At 30.5% G+C, this 10,110-nt stretch overlaps 2 long non-coding RNA genes across 2 annotated transcripts in view; both read right to left on the bottom strand.

Annotated features, from left to right (window-relative positions):
* LOC115235604 overlaps window positions 1-2,418 on the bottom strand; it is a 5,640-nt gene extending 3,222 nt beyond the window's left edge. Inside the window, exons 1-2 of the long non-coding RNA XR_003884060.1 lie at window positions 2,132-2,418; window positions 721-1,129 (exon numbers count right to left, since the gene is read on the bottom strand). This is a non-coding gene — a long non-coding RNA (uncharacterized LOC115235604). The remainder of the gene's footprint in view (window positions 1-720; window positions 1,130-2,131) is intronic.
* Window positions 2,419-5,214: 2,796 nt separating this feature from the next.
* Window positions 5,215-7,733, bottom strand: LOC115235605. The gene is made up of 3 exons (XR_003884061.1): window positions 7,305-7,733; window positions 6,684-6,799; window positions 5,215-5,731 (listed from the first exon to the last, which is right to left on the bottom strand). It is a non-coding gene; the product is annotated as an uncharacterized LOC115235605 (long non-coding RNA).
* Window positions 7,734-10,110: the final 2,377 nt, after the last annotated feature.

Below are 10,110 nucleotides of genomic sequence, written 5' to 3'. Positions count from 1 at the left end.
TATATATATATATATATATATATATATATATATATATATATATATATATAATGTCGTAACGGTGAAGTATCACACATATGTATACACATCGCATATATATGGAAAATTTTTATTTTGTGTCTGAAAATTGTATAATTTTGTAGCTCTTTCTTGTACTTGGAATTTTTTGGTTATTTCTTGTAACAAATAATTATAGAGATTTACTTGAAAAATTTACAAAAAAGAATTATTTAATGATTAATTTAACAATTATTATGTCGTCACATTTTTTAAATTATATCATATATTTATGATTTACATTTTATTTATAATATTACGTTTCTCTTTGATATATGTATTTTAATATGGTTTGGAAAGAAAACATATTTTATTGCCTATTTTACTGATTGTTATCTCAATTTGACTTGCTCTTATCTCATTATCAGTAGTATCAAAAAATGCATTGAACATTTGTTTTTAAGAAAAGAAAATGTCAAGAGATACTTTTCAGGTATTTTTATCGGAAATATCTGAACGTTCGACATTGTAATGTAAATTAGTCTGCAATCAACAATTATATTGATTACTGGTTAGTATACTTGTTTATATATATCTATATGTCATAAAAATCGAAGCCGCGAAAAGCAAAGGAAATTTTTGCAAGATGATGTATACATTTTCTTATTTAGAAATAAGATTATATTTCTCTTCAAGATGTAACGTATTTAAGTAAAAAACTACCTGGCTGCTCTTTTCATTTTGTCCTGTCCTTCTTTTACGAGATTAATTTATGACTGCTTAACAACACAAGTCGATGGAAGTCGTAGAAGTATATCAGCCGCGGAATGTTCGCCATTATCCGTGGTACTACTGAAACTTGGGGAGCAAAAGGGGCGCTCTTCTATATTAGGGGAGCGTCACGGCTCGTTGCTATTGGCCAAGCAGACACTTTTACAAGCTGCAGCTTGAGGCATTTGGTTCCCGAGGTAGCAACCCTCCCGAGACTTATCCCGCATTGGCGCTTCAGCCATAACGTAGCCCCCGGTCGTACCTAATATATTTTATAGAGGCCGTCGTCCAGTATCTTTCTCCGGCGAACGATCTCTTAACCGTAGATACGAAACATCCATGTAACTTGGAACTAAATTGACTTTGCAAAAATACATGAAATAAAAAATATATGAAGTAAAACAGTATAAAAACATTTTAATCAATAAGATATTAAAATGCTTTTTTTAATAGAAGAAAAGAATAGCATTTTATAATATATATTTTTTTTTTTTATAATATCATTTAATATTGTATTCAATATAATCTATATATATATTTACACATTAGCTATCACAAATATAATCGTCTCTGTTTTTTATTATATCTTATTTTTAACACATTTGCTATCACAAATATAATCAACGGTGTGCAACTAGCGTGAAAAACAAACGCCATATTGAAGTCAAATCTTGTATTTAAATATCTATATGTCAATAATTCGTATTTAATTCCCATTACTAAATCCTATGGAATTAAATATAAATCACTAGCTGTAACAATATCATTTATATTGCAATATACCAAATATTTTTATTATTCTTAGTCATTGTATTTTTTTGTATACTTTCAGATTATATTTTATTTAACTAAAATTAAAAAATTGTAGAGCAATAAAAGAGCAATTCAAACAAATTATTTATAGATTATTATTTATGATTAATATATCTAGAAAATATTTTATCATACATCTAGCATTTTTTAGAATAAAAATATGAATGGTTTATTTGTATGATAATGTAATTTCTTTATTTTATTTTATATATAACAAGAGAGAGACAAAAATGATTTTTATCGGCATTTCTGCTAAAACAATCGACATATATTTTCTATTTGTTAAAGACTCTATTATTAACAATTGATCTTATAGAGAAATAAAGTTTACTGTGTATGTGTGTATAAGATCAAAAAGAGTTGATATATAAACAATACTTTTATATATTAAAGGAGTGTTTATATATATCCGACCGAACTGGCAATTTATTGTTTGATTGTGATCACAACGTTTCGACCATATGGTTTTGGTCCTTATCAAGTGAACTAAAATTACAATATTAAATAATGACAATCACGTTACAAAAATGAAATAAACAAATTTATGTACCTGCGTTATAGTTAAAGTTGAAAGAAAAAAAAGTCGCATGTCATAATGACACTGTGTCAACCTCTCTGTTTAAGATACTGAGAAAGACTAAACGACCTTTATTAATCTATCATATATGTTATTTAAATTCTCTGTATCCTTTTGAGAGTTAATAGTGTTGTCATATTTTTTAATAAAGAACATTTCAGCTATTGATAAGGACCAAAACCATATAGTCGAAACGTTGTGATCACAATCAAACAATAAATTGCCAGTTGGGTCGGATATATATAAACACTCCTTTAATTTATCTACTGGCGACATCTCAAAATTAAACATTAACTTTTATATATGTTTCAGTTTTAAAGTAAAACTTTTAAAATCCCTTTTTGAAGTTGTATAATATAACTAATTTCTTATAATATATAATTTTTTAAAATTTTTCTTCTAATATCGAAAAATAATGATGTGTATGTTTAAAAAGTCATTATTTATTGCAATTTTTCAATTTTTAATGTATTTTTAACTGAGCTCAAATTAAATTCTATGACAAAGTAAAGTCTGTTTAAAATGAGCAAAAAAATATAGTTATATAAAATATGTGTTTATATGATATATAGTTATATAAAACATTAATGTGTGTGTTATATTCCAAAGTTTTTTACCAAATATTTTAATGTATAAATTACAATTTCATCGATATCAATAAAAATATTATAAGATTTCAAGATACTGTCTTGTTGAAGTCAACTGCATTATATAAAAAAATATATCGTTTAATAAAATGAAAAGTTTTGTACATTTAACTTAAGTATAATTATACAATTATTATAATTTTGCTTTTCCAGAGAAAAATATTATTGTACAAGTATTTCTGAAAAAAATTATAGTTTTATAGCTCCAATACTTTTTATTGATATTGCCAATTTATTAATATTATTATCAATTTCAATTTATATGAATCCATTTGACATATGAGACACTTACACTATTAAACCTATTCTCTGTAGATGATTCCGTATGTATATGATTTGACTGGTATACCGGTCATAAACAGCAAGTATCTCACGATTAGCTACGTGCATATTAACCAGACGTGTCAGCGCATCATCCGATTGTTAATTCATAATTTTAGCGTCACCATTTTGACTAGTGTTTATACCATCGCAGTAACCTTCGTTTAGAGAAAGGAAACTTATTGATGATCCACGTTTACGAGACCATTTGGCGGTTTCCCGCATACGTTCCCCGTAGATTAAGAAAAAAGGACGGACTAAGTCGCACCCCTTTTACGATCGCGTAAACTGCATTGGATTGCAAATTCTCGAGCACATAATAACGGTCTCATCGTCATCGTCGTCCCCGTAGCGAAGAAACGGGGCCTGTAGATTAGATGGCTCGTTCAATGGGAGATACGAGAAATATGTCAGCTCGTATCCGTCGTCATCCGAGGGGCCATCCCTCCTTGGTTCACGTGGCGTGCACGCTATTTCGTTCATCCCTTCTTGCCACGAAAGTGCTGCGAGAGAGTGTTTCCATGGATACACGGTCGGCCATTTTTACCATGGTTCCATAAGGGATGCGACTGGAGAAAATCCGATAAATTAACCGCGGCTACGTGGGAAAGTACTTCTAAAATGGCGACACATTTCCAACCCCATGACATAATAAAAAATTGCATTTAATATATAATTCCATACTTTTTTCTTTATGCAATTTACTTTTTCGTTACATCTGTTTCCTAAACAAAAATCTATATATCGGAAATTTTCCGTTGTGATTATAGTGTTGTGAAGATTTTTAAAAATGCTTTATAAAACTATAATTGATCTTGCAAGATAATAGAATATATAAAAATATGTAGTAATAAAATCTTTTATTAATATTATGCATATTATAATAAAAATATGTACACCAGACTAATTCAAGATAATTTTGACATCATCAATGAGAAAAATACTGTAACTCAAGTTTTTTTAAAGAAACTTATTTATACAATAATATTTTCTGTAGAAATAGAATTGCGAGAATCTGGAATTATATAATTATATTCAAATTAATTTATGACAGAAAACTTTTCTTCTTTAGAATCGATACATTATATATATACACGATTTCGAACGAACAACCGCTGCAAAATATTTTTGTCTAGAAATGCGATTACAATACTTTCTATATCGTCAATATATTTATAAAAAGTTTTCCTGCTTTCTTTAATTATCAGTGATTACTAGCTATACATATCATAAGCTACAAAGTCATATGATAAAATAACCCAGACTAAAAATAGAAGATAGAGAGGAGTTAGTGCACCTGAAAATGCTAAAAAAGCAGTAAAACTGGTGCGGACCAAACATCTCCGAATCGTATTCTTTTCACGCATATTTGGCATTATTGTACGGCCAAAGTTCCGCGACGTTGTGTTCCACCAACACAAGGTTTAGATGAATGGGTTGCTAAAAGCGTACTTTTATTGCGCTTGTAAATATTACAACCGCCAGTGTGTTCAGCTTGCTTCTTCTTTTATATAACTACAGATCTTTCATAATCGAAAAGATGAGGAAAAATGTCTAAAGAATACTATTATATTTGAAATTTTTATATCCTATGCGCGCATCCATGAACTTCTAAATATTTTTTTATATAATAGAAAAGTTAATAACTTAAATATGGAACAATTTATTACATTTTTTCGATATATTTGTATAATCTCAAAAATATAGATTTTTATGCATTCACGCCTTAATACTCTTCATTGCAAAATTACATGTATCTTTTAGTCTTAAGTATGTACAAATTGTTATTAAAAATTTGTTTAGACAAACTTTACAGACAAACTCTTTGAAAGCGAAGTCTTTTAATTTAAAATCAATTATTCTTTAGATATTTAATTCAATACCATCTTTTTATTTTTATTTCAACATAACTTTTTAATTTCCGACATTCCACAAACATTTTAGTAACTAAATCTTAAAATACAATTCTATTATGTTATAGTTTATTCAAAATTAAATGCAAGTTTTAAGGTTTTGTTATTAATTCTTATTTTTGAAATTTAATTTGTGAAGATACTTTCATCTTTAATTGATTGTAATAAAATTATTATTATCTCGATCTTTATTAAGGAAAAAATTATAAATTAGACCAAGAGTGCTTATGGAAAACAGATTTAAGTATTTTATTAATATTATATATTTATTTTCCTTATTCAAGATGCGACATTAAGACGAGATAATAATGTATTGTTCGATATATGTAAAATATTTTTATGTTGTAAGATTAATCAAGAAAGAATGAAATATTTGCAAATTTGCTAATATTAGGAATAAACATTAAAAAGCAATCGGAGACAACAAATATCGGTAGCGATATCTCGAATTATCGCTCAAAGCCAGTCGCTTAACAGTAACTCATGACAAAGACTTACGCATGGTTTCTTTTACTTCCCAATAAAAACCATGCCGTACCCTGTTTCCTTGGTAACGATCGTAGAACATATTTCCTCCCTCGCAGTGAAGTCCTCCAATATGTCTTCCGTGAAAGTATAGCGATAGGAAGTCGTTGGCCGCCGGTACTTTTGATGCGGTAGCAACTGCTGAATCGCCAATTGGTTTTGGCAATCTATTTCAAAGGAGAATAAAAATATTATTCTTTTTTTTTCAAACTATTCGATATATCGAGTCGATCACGCGATATTAATTCTAAAAGACAGAGTAAAAAATATATCTGTTTATTTTGTTTGTATTATTAACTGTACTTTTATTGTAGAATTTGCCGTAAAAAAATGTTTTGACAAGGGATAATCTCTTATAGCATATTTTTCCTAAGTAAAAATTATAATAATATATTTGTCAAAAAATCTATCCTATTTCTGGGGTTACATTAGTTATATATAGGAATAGTAATTTCCATAAATTGATATAATTTGTTTTTCTCTTGCAAATAAAAAAATCTTTTTTGTTACTACATGTGATAAAGAAAACCCGGTATATTTTTAAGCAACCAGTAAGTTTTTTTTTAAATTGATATCGATGGCATACCGTCTTCTGCTTTTACAAAAATAAAAATAAATAAATTAGGCATGCCCGCGCGTGCAAATAAAATTACACAATTTAACAATTATAATACATTACTAAAACTTAATTGCAAAAGAATATAAGAATAAAAAATACCTGAAAATTCAAAAGTTATAATGATATCTTCTCTCAATAATTTCTCTATAAAGAAAGATTGATCAAATTGTTCAGTAAATTTATCATTACAAAATAACGCAGCTGGATGAGACATTTTGTATAAATCAAAAGTGATAAATTTAGACTCATTTCCTTCGATTTATTAGATAAAAAAAAGAATATTTAATGTTTTAGATATAGATATGTGAAATGCTCGGATTATATGCACGCAGGATACCGGCTATATAAATCTAAAGCAGCCGAGAACATTTGCGTGTATTAAATATACGACGTCTAATTTCTTACGCGCGTTAACTACACTTTGTTAAGATAACAAGGACTAGAATTATTACTCCCAGGGATCCTTAGAGAGTTAAAAAATCGTTCGTTCACACACTAACCGGCAATCATCGCTTCATAAAATTCGCTATGCGTGTAAACCCATTACACGATTTTAAAGATATTGCCCGAAGGATCATGTCGATTTTGTTCCTCGTTAAATGTTCCGCCATCGTTTCTGCAAAAAGAGAAAAACACGTAACCACTATAATTATACATATACAAGCGAGATATATATTTTTCGTTGCGTTAGTCTTCTTCAATATCAAGCGAGCCTGAAGTTGCCGAAGATAAGCAATCAATATATATAGAAAAAATAGATTTTTAGAAACGCGTATTTTCTATCGTTTATCTGTATAAATCCATATTTGCGAGAAAGCTTGGTATTTTCGAATATATTCATATAATTTTATAGATAATATTCCATAGCGTATTTCAATAAGCAGATAAAAATTTTTCTCTGAAAGAGAGATATACATATATATATATATATTTTCGTATTATATACATATATACGTGTGTGTGCGCGCGCATGTGTATGTTGTGTATATATACATACATGTATATTTCTTTTATTTTGATAACATTCCATTGTGTGTGTGTGTGTGTGTGTGTATATGTGTAACAGAATTGTGATCTCATTGTCAGTTCGTCAATCGCAATTATATGATACGTTAACTAACCTCCGATAACGATCGGCTCTTCGCATCCACGTCGTTAACCGTATTTATGTCTTCATCCACGATATAATTAACGTTAGCGCGCTCTTGCAACAAGTGTTCGTAAACATGGTTCATATGATACATGGCGTATGATCGTAATCGAAATAATATAGATCGTAAAAAGTGCGATTTATACGTCGAAAAAGCGTTCGTAATATCCTTGTCTGTCAAGCCACACGTGAGAGAGGTGCTAAGTTCGCACGCGTGAAAAACAGTCCCATTTAGATTCGCATTTATACTTATTTCGTTTCTCTACGCGCTTATTTTGTATCATAACATTTGCAAAAATTATCGTGCTCGATGTAATATTTTACGTCGCCACATAAACAGATTGTATTCCCAATAATGTGTACTGTGTTATTGTGAATAACAAAGCCGTTCGCGCTCTCGTTGTCTCTCTTCAAAGTCACTCCTTCTCGTACACAGCGTCTATGTACTTCTCCCACTTCGTGCCCTCCTCCCTCTCTCTCTCTCTCTCTCTCTCTCTCTCTCTTCCACTCTTTTTTTCTTACTCTCTCGCGCAATCTACAATACTATCATAAGAACCATAAGAAATAAATCAATTAGCTAATAAATATTATAATGCGTTTGTCGATAATTAGTACTGACAATTTTTTTATGGTTTTCGGGTCTATGTCCGCGTTATACATGGCCGTCAATGCACATTTACATATGTTCACTATATTGGATCAATCATAGTAAGTTCGATTTTTAGTACGCGGTTTACTACATGTGTCTAAAACAAAAGTAACATTATTGATAATGTTTTTTATACATTTTATAAACAAGAACGGAGATTAAATAAATTGTTCTCATGTCATGCGAATAAAAGATACATTTCACTTGTCGTTACAAATACTTCGAATCGTTTGATTGATCAGTCAAAATAAGAGATATTTTTGTCTCATTTGTTCTAACAATAAATTTTAAGATCCTATCCATCAGAGACATTTGCATAGATGTATAATGCCTATCTATAAAATAATTAATCAATCGAGTGTCTAATTCTAATGTATAAAATATTGCTACCTTCGACGAATGATTGGTTGATTTTTAGCAAAATTTATCTGATAGGCCCTAATTGATCAGATAATTCGAAGCATTTATAATGCCAAGTGGAAGGTACGAAAAGTTTAATTTTACTCAATTTTATTTATACAAGCATAAAAAAATTGAATCGAATTTCTTAATTGATCCATACAGATATATTAATGTCGCAATATTTAATAGAAACTAGCATTTGAACAATTTTTATATCAGCCAAATTAAATTCGTATAGCTCGGAGTCACGTAACTGGTTCACAGCGCTCTAACGGAATAAAAAAGATTGTTGCCATCTATGCATCGCGCGTGTGTTTATGCTGTACTTACTGAAAGCGCGGACAATCGTGACGTCGAAATTCGCGCGGTGGCCGCGGTGTAAGTACAATCGGAGGATCGGAATCAATCGCTCGCCGTGATTAACGCTGTCATTTATTTGTCTCGCGTCACATCCGAGTTACGATTTTCAGTTATCGTGAGTATAAATATGCCGCGAGAATTACGGGAGAGCGCAGTATGAACATCGCGACAATTTCAAGTAGTACGTTTAACGTATTCCGGGAATAACAGACGCCTTCATGTATGTCTCGGGAATGCCGGAAAAAGTATCGGGAGTGTCGAAAAAAAGTATCGGGAGTGTCGAAAAAATAAGTATCGAGCGATCGTAAATACGCAGTAAATCGCGTCATTCGTGATCGAAATTTCGAAGCTGAACTTTTCGCGAATGAGTCCTTTATGTAATCCGATATCCGGCAAGTTTCAAGTAGTACGTTAACGTATTCCGGGAATAACGGTCGCCTGCACGTACGTCTCGGGAGTGCCGGGAAAAGTATCGGGAGTGTCGAAAGGAGTATCGTCGTATTGTGCGTATAAATACGCAGTATATCGCGTCGCGTGCGATCGAAATTTCGAAAGTGAGCTTTTCGCGAGGGAGTGGTGAGAAGAGGCTTCGTGGAATCCAGATTCATCGTCGACGAAAGTTGGCAGAGAATCATGGCGACGTTGCAACGACCGGTGAGTGGTTTGAATTTATCTCTGTTATATTAATATATATTCGTCATATTAATGATCAAGAATTATCTTTTTAACAAGAATTAGGAGAAAGGCGAAAAATGTTTAAGGTTTATGCACGTGTGAAATATTAATATATCCGCTCTAAGGGACTGATGTATAAATAATATGGAATATTCATATGAAATGTTACTTTTGCTCCTGCAATATTTTTTTTCGTACTATTTACTTGCAATATTAAATATATATAGGGTGTCCCAGACTTACTACACCATTTGCTAATAGCAGATTCTGGAGATCATTTGGAGATAATTTTTCCTCAGCAAAAATATCGAGGCCTCAATAATTTCCGTGTTACAAGCGATTCAAAAAAGAGGGCTTTTTACAAATTAAATTTTATAGAGAGTCAAAACTACATTCTTTAGTTAATTTCAAATAGAGTTTACTTTAATAGAGAAAAAGAATTATAATTTAAAACTTAGTTACAAAAATATGGAAAAAATTGAAAACTTGCAAAAAATAATGACCTCTCTCGACATTCTCGTTGAGGAAAAATCATCTCCAAATGATCTGAAGAATCTGCTATTAGCAGATGGTGCGGTAGGACTGAGACACTGTATATATTTGTTCTTGTTGATATTATATCTCTCTGTTATTTAGAAAATAATATCTATTTTTATTAAGACAGATAGAGAGGCAGAGAGGCAGTTAGATA

The sequence above is a fragment of the Formica exsecta genome, unplaced genomic scaffold (assembly GCF_003651465.1).
Source record: "Formica exsecta isolate Colony F162 unplaced genomic scaffold, ASM365146v1 scaffold228, whole genome shotgun sequence".
NCBI classification, from domain to species: domain Eukaryota; kingdom Metazoa; phylum Arthropoda; class Insecta; order Hymenoptera; family Formicidae; genus Formica; species Formica exsecta.
Note: the sequence above shows the minus strand (reverse complement) of the source record. Positions and strands in the feature narration are given on the sequence as shown.